General features: G+C 40.7%; 1 non-coding gene across 1 annotated transcript; it reads left to right on the forward strand.

Moving 5' to 3' along the window:
- The first annotated feature begins 11,285 nt into the window (after positions 1 to 11,285).
- On the forward strand, positions 11,286 to 11,392 carry LOC130031290 (U6 spliceosomal RNA). The gene has a single exon (XR_008793638.1). It is a non-coding gene; the product is annotated as a U6 spliceosomal RNA (small nuclear RNA).
- The last annotated feature ends 1,772 nt before the right edge of the window (positions 11,393 to 13,164 follow it).

The raw sequence follows: 13,164 nt of genomic DNA on the forward strand, positions 1-13,164 counted from the left end.
CCTGTCTTCAATATACACTTACCCACAGTTAACTGACTGAAGCAACCGAGGAGGATGAGATGAACTTTAGAGTCAGGAGTAAACCCTGAGCACTTCCAGGTGTGGTGAGAAAGAGAAAGTAGAGAGAGCAAAAGGAGAGATGATGCTAACTCAAGAATAGAGAGAAGAGAAGGGTGTGAGTGAGAGAGGAATAGGGAGGGAGAGAGAGGAGGGAGGAAGAGGGAAAGAAAAGAAAGAGGATGGGGGAGAGACTGTGAGAGCGAGAGAGAAGTATAAAAGGTTAACTCCAGATGAAAGTGCTTCCACCTCTGCTCAACTCACCTTGGTCACCAGTGCTCATGGAAATGCCTGGTCTAGGTCAGGTCAGTTCCATTATCAGCATGGAAGTTCTGGGTCCATCACTTTTCTCTCACAGAAAAGAATTTCAGGAGGAGGTTAAATGTGAAGCATGATAGTTTTTATTGAAACTTATCTAGAAAGATGTGAGGGTAAAGATAGAGAGAAGTACACGTTCTAAAGAAAATGGGCTTCTCCAGATTGGAAATAAAAAAAGAGACAACTTAGTCAGGTATGTGCTCTAGGGCTTGAAGTATAAACTCCCGTTGACTTTTAAACTTGTAAGTTTGTCCCCTTAAATGCCACCATTAGTGCTCTCCCATCTCCTAAGCACTCCCTTATTGTTTGCACATTATTTACAGTAGACAAGATAAGAAAACAACTGTGTCTATAACAGAGGAATGACTTTTGAACAATATAGATGAAGATCTAGGGTCTCATGTGAGGTAAAATAAGCCAGATAGAAAGAGACAAATACTGTTTGATGCCACTTACAAATGGAATCAGAAACAGCCAACCTCATAGAAATGGAACCTACAATGGTGGTTTCTAAGGGGTTGAAGATTGGGGAGACTTTTTTAGGGGAACAAACTTGCAACTCATAACTAAGTTTATTCTAGAGATCTAGTGCATAGTTTAGTGATTAAAGACAATATTGTTTTATAAATCTCAAAGTTGTGAAGAGTTAATAGTTCTCAACATAAAAATGATACTTTTGTAGAGGAATAGAGCTATGTTGGCAGTCACATTAATAATATTTCAATGTATTAAGCCAGGGTGCTGTAAACCTAAATGTACACAGTCTTACATGTCAAGCACATTAAATTTTGTTTGTTTGTTTTTGAACCACACCAGACTTGTGATGAGGGATCACTCTTGGTGAGATCAGGGGACCATATGTCGTGCTGGGTGATCAAACTCGGGTTGGCTGCCTGCAAGATAAGCACCCTGCCCACTCTACAGTCTCTCTAGCTCCACAATTTTTGTAAAGTCAATTTTAATAAAAACACTATCGCGAAGGGCCCGCAAACTACTCTCCGACCCGCGGAGGTGGCCCTAGGATCCGTAGGTGCAAGGAAGGACCGACCGAATGAACACAAGACACAAGAGACAGAGTATAGTTTAGAAATAGAGAGAAAAAGGGACAGCACTTTATTGAGGGATACAGGCTTGTTTATATAGGGTCTGGGCAGCTCAGTCAGGAGCAGAAGCAGTATATGGTAAGGTCAGCAACAAGAGTATATGGTAAGGTCAGCAACAAGAGCTTTACCTAACATTCAAGGTAGACATTTGTACATCAAAGGGTCTTGTGGCAGTAGGTGTATCCTGAGCTTTACAATTGTTTATCAAAGGGTCTTAGGGAGTAGATGCATCCTGGAGGTTACTATAGATAAGGCCAGCTAAGCTAACTGTCAGCTTGATGTTGCTGGCTATAGATCAGGCATCCACTGAGATCAGGAAGTCCTGGGAGACTGTCACCAATGTCTGTCCCAAGCAGTTCCTAGCATGGGAACCACGGCCAGGGTCTATGAGAGGGCTCTTGGCTTCCCACACACTATGATTTGCAAGGTTGTTCATTATACCAAGTCCTGTTCCTTTGTCACTCTGCTTGCTGGTGGCAGGGAATTTCTTGGACCTTGAGAACTTGATAAAGAGACAAAGAGAACTGAGGAGGAAACCGTGGTGTTCCTCTTCTGGAAGCTGGTGGGGGGGCATCCCCAGGGCAGGCGTGGCATTTCTGCTGCGCCTGCCGTAGAAGGCGAGCTGGAGGAGGTGGATATAGAGGACAGGCAATGCACTGTGCCTCAGAAGAGCCTTCACTCAACTGTTTTCAGGTGCAGAATAAGAATGTGATGTGGGGTAAAAGTGAAGTGGAGTATGAAAGTGCCCGTGTCACCTGATGTGACACACACTGCAACTTGAGCTTCACCCAGTGTTGATAAAGACATGCTGATCGAAAAAAGCCAAAACCTAACTATAGTGCATTTGAAAAAAAAAAAGCCAAATGAGAGCCATGAATTAAACTGATCTTTCCTTCTCTCTTCACCAACCTCAGGTTAGAAGTAGCCATAGAAAGAATCATGGCAGCAGAAACTATTTTCCTTTTTGTTGTAGGCAGACTGGTAAGAGAATTTGGGAATGTGCTTTGGGCGAATAATACATTTTAAAATGAAGAGATCATCTAGCCCTGAAGGAACCCATGGACAGGAAGACCTCTTTGAAATACAAACCCTGAGCTCTTTGAAGAAGAGAAACTGAGACACTATCCAGATGGAGAAATCCAAGGCTCCATCCAGAGAAGGGTGGAGCCCTCAGAAAAGGGGCAGCTACAGAGGAATCTGTGAGATTAAAAAGAGACTGTAGGCAGTTCAAAGGCCGTGATTTCCAGATGATTAACAGTGCAAGGTTTTCCTGTGACAACACTGGGGTTGGCCGCCTGCAAGATAAGCACCCTACTCATTGTACTATTGCTCTAGCTCCAACATTTTTTAAAAATAAATTTTTATTAAATGCACGGTGATCTACAAAGTTGTTCATTATACAGTTGTTTCAAATATTTAGTGTTTCATCACCACCAGTGTGACCTTTCTCCACAAATATCCCTAGTTTCTCCCCCAATCTTTCCCCTTAGGCATATAACAAATTTACATTATATTGCTTATTCCAAATAAAAAAACTTAAGAGATGGCAAATAGAATGATCAGAAAATAAAACAGTAAGAGCTAATTTGTGATTACTGTATGAATTTGACCTATGTAAATACAAGAATCAAAACCATTTAATACAATGTAATAAAATGCCTATTCTCATTTCCATGTGTCTGTTTCCAACTATGGAATCTACAGTATCACTGTATCACTATATTACTGTCCTCCCGTTGTTTATTGATTTGCTCAAGCAGGTGCCAGTAATGTCTCCATTCGTCTCTGATACATGCTAGTGTAGCCCGATGGCATATTGGGGGCTCTTTCAGGGTCAGGGGAATGAGGACCATTATTGCTACTGTTTTCATCATATGGAGTATGCCACGGGTAGCTTGCCAGTCTCTTCTGTGGGGGTAGGATACTCTCAGTAGCTTGCCGGGCTCTCTGAGAGGGCTGGAGGCTTTTGGGGTAGCCTCTAATCACCTTTACAGGTGTTCCCAGTCAGGCATGTTTGCAGGAAGGATACTTTCAGAAGCTCACTGGGTTCTCTGAGAGCGAAAACTAAATAATTAAAGGTCTAGCATCCGTGGGTGCACGCTTCTGGGAGCTTGGTTTTATAGTCTCCGGATCTTGGCCGTTGGTGGGATTACACAGCAGTTGGTGGGTGCCACTGTCTAGTTACTGGAAGATGGGGCATCTGGGTGGAGGAGGCCCAGTTCTGATCTGAGTAGGCTTGGAGATCTCAGCCCCGGGTCCTATACACCTGGGTTCCTCTGCCAGTTCCTTCATGCATGAGGCTCAGCTAAGCGTGTGGAGAGTGGTCTCAGCATGGCTGTGGCTGGGTCCTGGAGGTCTTCAGTTGCCAGGGCTCTGCTCGGAGTGGGAGGGAAACTCAACCCGCCCCCCTCCAAGGGGCCCTGGTGATGACAGCCAGATGCGGGGGCAGGAGACTCTGCATTGTTCTCTTCCGGGAGCTTGGTTTTATAGTCTCTGGATCTTAACCGTTGGTGGGATTACAGGGAAGTTGGTGAGCACAACTGTCTAGCTACTGGAATCTAAAGTATAAAGGCCCTTCCGTTGATCGTCGATTTGTTCGAGCGGGCCCAGTCGATTTGCTCGAGCGGGCCCAGTAACGTCTCCACTGGAGACTCTGTTGTTACTGTGTCTGGCATATCGAATACTCTCGGTAGCTTGCCGTTAGCTTGCCATGTATAAAGTAAAATGTAATGTATATAATGTATATTACATTACATTTTACTTTATACATGGATCTCACTATGGTAATCATCTCTCACCTGTCATTAATAAAATCTTGCATGTAATTCTGTGTTAATCTATTTTGGAGTTCGCATGGAATATGTAAAGCCTACATATGTAAATTTTCCCCTACACTTTATGTAAACACTGTAGTTTACAAAGATGTTCATGTTGGTTCGTTACAGGCATTGAACATTCCAACACAATACCATCACCATTATACTTTTCCTCCACCACTGTCTCCAATTTTCCCAACCACCCCTTAAGCCTGTCCCCATAGCAGGCCCTCAACGATTTATTTTATATTGCTTTTTATCAATAATTTGCTAACAATGATAACAAATATTTCTTTAGCAGAAAATTAGTATAAATTGTTGTATCTCACCATGGAGACATTAAATCCTTGTATGAGAGATTATTAAGATGTTGTTTCAGCTTAAGTCTTTTATATTTATGTTTTATTAATTGAGATTGATTGCCTTCTATGTTACATCCCATCCAATCTGGTGGGCTACTACTGGTTTATCTGTGTTGTGGAGTTTGAGATGTCATTCGCATTCACGGCTATTCACTCCAGGAAGTCCGAAATTTTTAATAGGCTGGTGCAGCTGGAGTTATATTTTTAACTGGGTGGTGACTTTAGGGTGTGTAAGTGACTTCTGGGACTTATGGAAGTACAGGAAGCGGGGCAGAAGTAGCCCATCCTGACTCTGAGAAAGCCTGGAAGATCTCAGTCACAAAACCCACATACCTGAGTTTTTCAGCAGACTAATTTCTCTATGAGGTTGAGTCCCAAGACAATGGAGTCCCGTAGGGAGCATGGTGGCTATTTTGAAATGTGGGAGCAAGTGCGGGCCAGGATTCTGTTTGAGTGGGTCAGCCCAGGACCCACCCCTCTTCCAGGGTACCATGGACATCTCAATCATGTGTGAGTGTCTGGAAAAAATATCTTTTGTGTCTTGTTGTTCTCTTGAGATTTATTTATGAATCTCTGGAGCATGGTCTTACACGAGCTTACCTCTTGTTTTAGCTAATTGTTTTACCTACTTGTTTTAGTTTTACCATTTACATTTAAATTTGTCACATAGGTAAGCTATGATTATTGTTTGAATTTATTGCTTTCAAAATATGCACCCAGAATAATATGCGTGGAATCTGTTATAAATTTTAATGTTACTGAGAATTAATTGGACACACTTCTCTGACTTCCTTTAAATAAAGCTGAGTTAAAAAAAAGTCTATGAAATTACACAGCTTATTAGGGGTTGAAATGTACTTGAGAGCAGAAATGTTATCTCTCAGTTTCTTAAGTTTCTGACCAGTTTTTTTTTAATTGAATCACTGTGAGCTACAGTTACAAAGCTTTCACGTTTGAGTTTCGGTCATACAATGATCGAATATCCATCTCTCCACCAGTGCACATTTTCCACCACCACTGTCCCCAGTATTCCCCCTGCCCATCCCAACCCCCCCGCCCCCTGCGCCTCTATGGCAATTTCTCCCACACTCTCTACTTTTCAGCATTATGGTTTGCTTGAATTTTTCCACTACCATTCAAGCCTGCCTTGCCAGGGGCAGATGCAGATACTGTATTATCTATTGCAGATACTTTACTATCTATTGCTTATTATGAATAACACGAGAGGTCACATAACCACAAAAGCAACCACACACTTCTGGAATTCTAAAATTGTAAATGGTTGGGTCCAGAGACATCTCTGTAGGGAGCTAATACATTTTGAGATTCATTTGGGAGTCTCTGAATCAAGACTGTTGATGCACTGAGATGGCGCCTGGAGGCAGATCTTGGGCATGACAGCCAGGATCCCAAGCGGGCAGGGAGACTTGGAGGGACAGCCCGTCTCAGCTACTGCCATGTGGCCTGGAGTCTTAGTCCTGGAATCCGCATACCTGGGTTTTGCTTCTGGAAACTCGTGGCCACAGGGGTTTCATCTGGAGTGGGCAGAGAGGGCACGTCTCTTCTGTCTGAAGTGCCCCAGTAGAATTGGCTCAGTAAGAAGTCCGGAAAGATCTCCGGTGATCTGTTGCCTGACCAGTTCTTTCTGTAGTCTAAGAGACCATGTCATGTAAAGAAGTAGGGTTTGGTCAGTCCAGGCTAGGGACCTATAAAAGGAAATAGATATCTCTTAAAAGAAAAATACAGGGAAATTAGAAATATAGAGGAAACAAAACAAAAATTAAGCTGACAAAGGTATAAAAAGAATTAAGAATAATAAGAGAAATATAGGAGATCTAAATATCACAGTCAAATACTATTTTCCTTTGGAAGCATCAAGATTACACAAAAATACTGTAGGCTATATATCTCAGCACACAAGTCTCAACCTTTAACAACATGCTACTAATCTCTAATAGAAAGGCTTAATGGCTCCTGGGTGAAATACAACAATCTTCACACATTTTTCTCTAAGAAAACTTTTTTGGATCATTTTTAGTGGATTATTCATAACAAGAAATACAAAAAAAATTACTTCGGTTCTGCTTTGGGGGCAGGGTTTGGGTTTGGGATGGAAACACTTGAAATATGGCTATGGGAAGGTGTAATGGTGGTGAAATTCATGTTCAAATATTATATTCATGGTATATATATCACGGTACTCCTGTTGTTCATCAATTTTGCTCGAGCGGGCCAGTAACATCTCCATCATGAGACTTGTTGTTACTGTGTTTGGCATATCGAGTACGTCACGGGTAGCTTGCCAGGCTCTGCCGTGCGGGGTTCAAATATTATATGTAATCAATTATTGTGAACAACTTTATAAAAATAAAATTAAAAATACTGTAGGACCTGAATATATGGATTACGTTTTTATGCTAATAATTTTCTTAAGTAATTAATTTTAAGTAAAATAGTAAATATAGAGAATAAGGTTCAGGATACTGTCATTTATTATTTTTTTGTTTTTGTCTTTTGTTCTTATCTTTTCCATTTACATTTTAACTCATTTACGACACCAATATAATAATATAGAGTTCCTAAGTTTAAAAATTACAAAGACAATAGTGGAAAAGAAAAATTACATCTCGTTCCTTTGAATTTACATTTCAAACCATCTCTATATAAATCAAGACAAAGTGAATCTTCTAGCAAAGTGAAGTTTCTGTCTGCACAGTTCATTTTGACAAATCAGTTTTATGTTCACAGTTTCTATGCAGAAAGACCATTCAGCATAGTAATATCCATTCACTAAACAAACTTAGCAGTTTACAAAGAAACAATCTTTAATCTGATAAGCAACTATAAAAAGCAGTGAGATAGTATCATGAAAATAATATTCAATGATATAATTTGAGGAAAAGGGTACCAATGTAAAATCAAAATGTCGACCATTCAGGAAAAAAATCTGTACTCAGAAGCTAATATAATGTACAAAATAATCTAGTACAAGTAAGTAATTCAACTAGATATGGGGCCCAAGAACTCAATATAGTAATTACTTTTTAAATTATTCTAACATTGTTGCTATATTTAAACTTGTAATCATATGCTTTCTATGTATTCTAGCCTCTGACTTAACAGTTTGCGTAGACAAATGTATTCACCCATGTCTGTTTGTGAATATAGAACAGATTTCTTTTAGCTTGCCTCAGACAGAAATGTTTATCTCAGAGGACTGAACTCACCTTGCTGGTGAAATCGGCCAGGCCCGCATTCAGACTCCTTCACCAGACAACTGAACGGCAGCTGTCGTTTGAGAAAATTATGGTTTTCTCAAATATTCAAATTTAGTGGGGTGACACAAAAGCAGACTTCTGAGTAGCTGGTTACTATTTTTTACTGTTTTTGGACCATTCCTGGTGGTAGTTTATGATAACAGTAATGAATTCATCAGGAATGTCTTCTTACCGTTCAATCTTTTCTAATTTTCTTTCTTTTCTATTTGGAGATATTCAATCCTGTATTATCTATTATATGTGCCATAAATACATATTTATGCATTTTACTTTTGTCTTTAATAATTTTATTCATCCCTGGATTCACATATTTTTCTACACAGAATAAGCCAATTAGTCCTCCACTCCGCCAATTTATTTTGTCTCCGGAAGAGATCCCTGCAGAATTTAATTCCTTTTCACTAGATCACTGATCTACTTCCCAAGCTTTAAAAAGGTTTGTATTGTGACATATATAAAAGATAAAATTGACATCTTCAGGAGCTGGAGCGATAGCACAGTGGGTACAGCATTTGCCTTGCACGCAACCGACCCGGGTTGAATTCCCAGCATCCCATATGGTCCCCTGGAGCACCACCAGGAGTAATTCCTGAGTGTAAATCCAGGAATAACCCCTGAGTATCACCAGATGTGATCCAAAAAACCGAAAAAAAAAATTGGCATCTTTGTGTGCAGCGATGTTAACTACAGTGATGATGTCGTGCAACCAACTGCCTTTCATCTTCCTCTCCCCTTCCTTCTGCAGGGTAGAGACTGCTCTGTAAATAATGCACATGCTTTTCCCCCTTCTCTCCAGGAACCTGCAACCACAACTCTGTTCTGTTTCTAAGATTCCAGCTACTTATTAGAGTTCCTGTCTAAGCTCATTCAATGTGTGTTTCTCTGTTTCTCACTGATTTGTTCACTTAGCAGCATGTCTTTAGTGTTCACCATGTGTCAGAATTTTCTGAGAAGCTCAGTAGTGATCTGTTTTATGTCTATACAGCATTCTGCTACTTCCTCTTCTACCACTAGTACTTGTGCGTTGCTTCTTCTATGCTTGTGCTATTGTGAATAATGCTGTGTGTTTGGTTGTAATATCTCTTTTTGACTCTTTTCAGTCTTTTGGGCATCTACCCTGAAGTCAAACAGCTGTACTATATGGGAATCTTATTCTAATTTTTGTATTTAGAATTTTATTTTAAATTACTACTACTATTATTATTATCATCATTATTTTCTATTTGGGGAGATATGGGTCCTGGAAGTAAGCCAGACCAAAAGGGTCCGTATTTAGAGAAGATGCTGAAACACTGACAGATATGGTTTCAGAGTATGTAGCCTGTCTGGTATGTTTTCTACCGAATAAACCTTCCTTACGTGGGAGTCAACAGGGTCAGTGCTCAATGGTGTGTCTGGACATCAAGTCCTGGACATGTGTCAGGAAGGAGGTGCCTGCAATTCTCTGTCACGCCGTGACCTGGAAGTACTGTGTCACCTGCTCCCAGGCTGCTGTCTTTCCCATCGGCTTTGTGAGGGTCCATCTCTGACTCCAGGCTTTCTGTTTGTTCCCATTTGACTTACTTGTGCTTTATTGACTTCTCCACCTAGGAGCCCTTGGGTCTAATATTTTTCCCTCTCTCTTTGTTTATGAGCACTGAGGCTAGTATGTGTATGGATTTGGGTTTTATACATAATTAGGTGGTGATGGCAGGAGTGGAAAGGGGGGTTGGACTACACCCGGTGGTGCTTAGGGCTTACTGCTGGCTCTGTGCTCAAGGATCACTCCAGGAAGTATTCTGGGGGACCATATGTGAAGCTGGTGAACAAACTGGGGTCAGCTACACAGTCTTATCCAGGTTCTGTTTCTCTGATCGTTCAAAATTGGGTTTAAGATAACTGCTATTTAGTCATTGTATGACCATTAACAAACGAACTTTTCTTGGGTCCATTTATTTAAAACTGTAAATTATTTCTTAAGAGGTAAGTAAAAGGGATGCTGCTGGAACATAGTGTGTGTGTGTGTGTGTGTGTGTGTGTGTGTGTGTGTGTGTGTGTTTTATGATTAAAATCAGTTCTTTTATTGAGGGAGAGAAGTTACTCCAGTGTTCCCTGGTGGAGAGAAAGGGGGAAAGTGGGAAGTCAAGTTTGCTGGTGAGAACTTAAGGGTCTGCCAACATTGTCAGAATCCAGGCTTTTCGGATCTTTCCATGCCTTGTGTCTACGGATCGGCAAAGGGTTCTGGAGAACCAATTGAGAGGCTTCTTTCAGCTGTCAACCAAGAGGCTTTAGGTCTTCTCTCAGCCAAGGCATCCAGTGAAAATACAATTTATTTTTCAGAATCCTCTGGGGAATTAAACAGTCTCTTTCGCATCGCATTATCATGCTCCCTGCTCTTGATCCTCTTTTCCGTGCACTCTTTCTTCAAGCATTTTTCTCATCTCTCAATCAAGATCATTGCAATGACCAAACATTTCAGAAAGCTGTGATTTTTGTGACATTCCTCAAGCAAGTTTATCAAGATGTTGCACTCTTCAGTTGTGCAAGTGCGGAGATAAGTCGGGATGCATCCTTAGGAGGAGGTGACGGACCCCAGCAGAACAACCGGGACGGCGGCCCGCCCAGGAGCCTGCAGCAGAGTCGGGGGGACCCGCCAAGCCCGGCGGAGACGAGGCTCAGGGCGCATGCGCGGGCGTGCCCAAGTACAGCAGCCGCGAGGGCCCGTGGCGGCTCCGCTGGAACATAGTTTTGAGAAAATTAAATGTGGGGAACGTTAGCCAATTAAAATTATTATGATAATTAAGGTTATATGCTTATAATACTGTAAATAGCATTTATGTTTTTAATGGATAGTCAGAACAGTTCCCTGAAAGCCATTGCCAGTCCCCACCTCATATGATAAGTCTAGTCTGTCACTTCATTCCCCTCTACATCCCTTGCTTGGTGATTGCAGTATAATACTTATAAACATGTATATGTATATGCATATATGTATATGTATATGTATATGTATATTCCACAATTGTTAAGTAGATTGAGTAAATGCTAGAACTTTGTAGACCAGCATTACTCAACAAGGGATCAAATAACTCCTAGGGGCCCACCAGGTTGTTACAAGGGGAACACAGGTTAAAATCAAATAAATGGGTGATTTTTACCTCTAGTCTTGTGACAAGGTTGGAATACCAACTAATAGAACAGGGTGCCACAAGAAGAAACAAGGCCCAAAGGGAGTTGTAGTCATTGAAAGGGTGAGAAACAATGGTTTGGGCCACTAGTTTTGTTCACTGGTTCTGGAGATTACTAAGGTGATTCAAGTGTCACCTCTGGATATCAAAGCATTTTTCTCTTCCATAAAATTTTACTCATGATTTGCTCGCTTCGGCAGCACATATGCTAAAATTGGAACGATACAGAGAAGATTAGCATGGCCCCTGCGCAAGGATGACACGCAAATTCGTGAAGCGTTCCATAAAAAAAAAAATTTACTCATGTTGAGATAATATATTTGTTGTTAAATATATACATATGTATATATATGTTGCATTTTGGTGATCAATGCTTTGTGATAATTAATGGTTTTCTCTCACCTTGGTGATTCTTCTTATTCTGAAGTTCATCCTAGTAGCATTCTAAAGTTCATCCTAGTAGCATTCTAGCTAATTTAGATTTCATTTTTGGGGGGTCACACATGGAGATGCACAGGGGTTATTCCTGTCTCTGCACTCAGGAATTTCTCCTCGCAGTGCTTGGGGTACCATATGGGATTCTGTGACTCGAACCCAGGTTGGCAGGGTAGGGACTGTAGATGAAATAAGACAGAGCTGCAAGAAGCCACTGCAGATATACCAAATCTACAGTCTGTGTTCCCTAAACTGGGTAAGGCCTCTGGCCACCAACATTCCAAGAAACAAGAGCAAGAATATCCTCTTTGAAAGGACTGATAAAAAGTGAACTTTAATCCACTTTTACCTCTTGACCATGCTGAGGCTTTCACATGATCAGCATATCATTTATGACCTCATCTTTCTCTTTACCTTATAAAAACTCACTCTTGTGCCTTCTGCAGACTCTCTCTGAATATGAGCTTTACAACTCTTTCATTTATTTATTTTTGTTTTGAGGTCACACCCAGGGGTGCTCCAGGTTTACTCTTGGCTTTGCACTCAGGAATCACTCCTGGCGGTGCTTGGGGGACCATATAGGGACCATATAGGATGTGGGGATCGAAGTTGGGTCAGTTACATGCAAGGCAAATTCCCTACCTGCTATATTATCACTCCTGCCCCTCTACAACTCTTTTTTTCTTATTTTTAATTTTTATAAGGTTGTTTGCAATAATTTATTGTATTCAATATTCTAACACCAAACCAATTCCACCACCATTACACCTTATCATCACCATTATTTTCAATTTTACCACTACTACCCAAGCCTGCCCCAAAGGCAGATCCTCAATAATTTATTTTTATTGTTTGTTAAGAGTTATTCACTAAAAATGATCCAAAGAGGGCTTTTTAGAGGAAAATGTATGAAGATTGTTGTATCTCATCTTGGAGCTGTTAAGCCTTGTATAAGAAATTACTGACATGTTGTTACATGTTGAGCCTTGTGAACAAATATATATGTGTACATATGTATGTATGTATGTATATATATATATATATGTATATAGATAGATAGATCAAGATCAGTTGCCTTCTACTTTGTGTGCTACTGTTGGTACACCAGTGGCATAGAGTATGAGATGTAACTCCAGAAATTCCAAAATTTTAAATAGAATGATACAGCTTGAGTTAAATGCATCTCTGCCACTTGTTGCTCTTTTTCGAGATTTTTTGTGAGTCTCTGGATCATGGCCGTTAATGAGTTTATATGGTGCCCTTTTAATGCCCAAATAAACATTCTGATTGTCTCCCAATTCGACTTTTTATTCTGTTGTTAAGGGTCATCAATTTTAATTTTTGGAGGGGTTTTTGTTTTGCTTTGTTTGGGGCCACACACCCACCTGTGCTCAGGGATTACTCCTGGGCAGTGTCTGGGGCCTATATGTGGTGCCAAGATCAAATCCAGATGGGCTATATGCAAGGAAAGTACCTGAAGTGCTGTGCTATCTTTCTGGTCTCAATTTTAGACTTTTGAGAATGGTAGATGGTCAAGAGAATTTTGTTTTGATTTTACTTTAGGCACAGTGATTTACTATGCTGTTAATAGTAGCATTTCGTGCATGACACGGTTTAGCACCAAAACC

The sequence above is a fragment of the Sorex fumeus genome, unplaced genomic scaffold, assembly GCF_029834395.1.
Source record: "Sorex fumeus unplaced genomic scaffold, SorFum_2.1 ptg000046l, whole genome shotgun sequence".
In the NCBI taxonomy this organism is placed as follows: Eukaryota; Metazoa; Chordata; class Mammalia; order Eulipotyphla; family Soricidae; genus Sorex; species Sorex fumeus.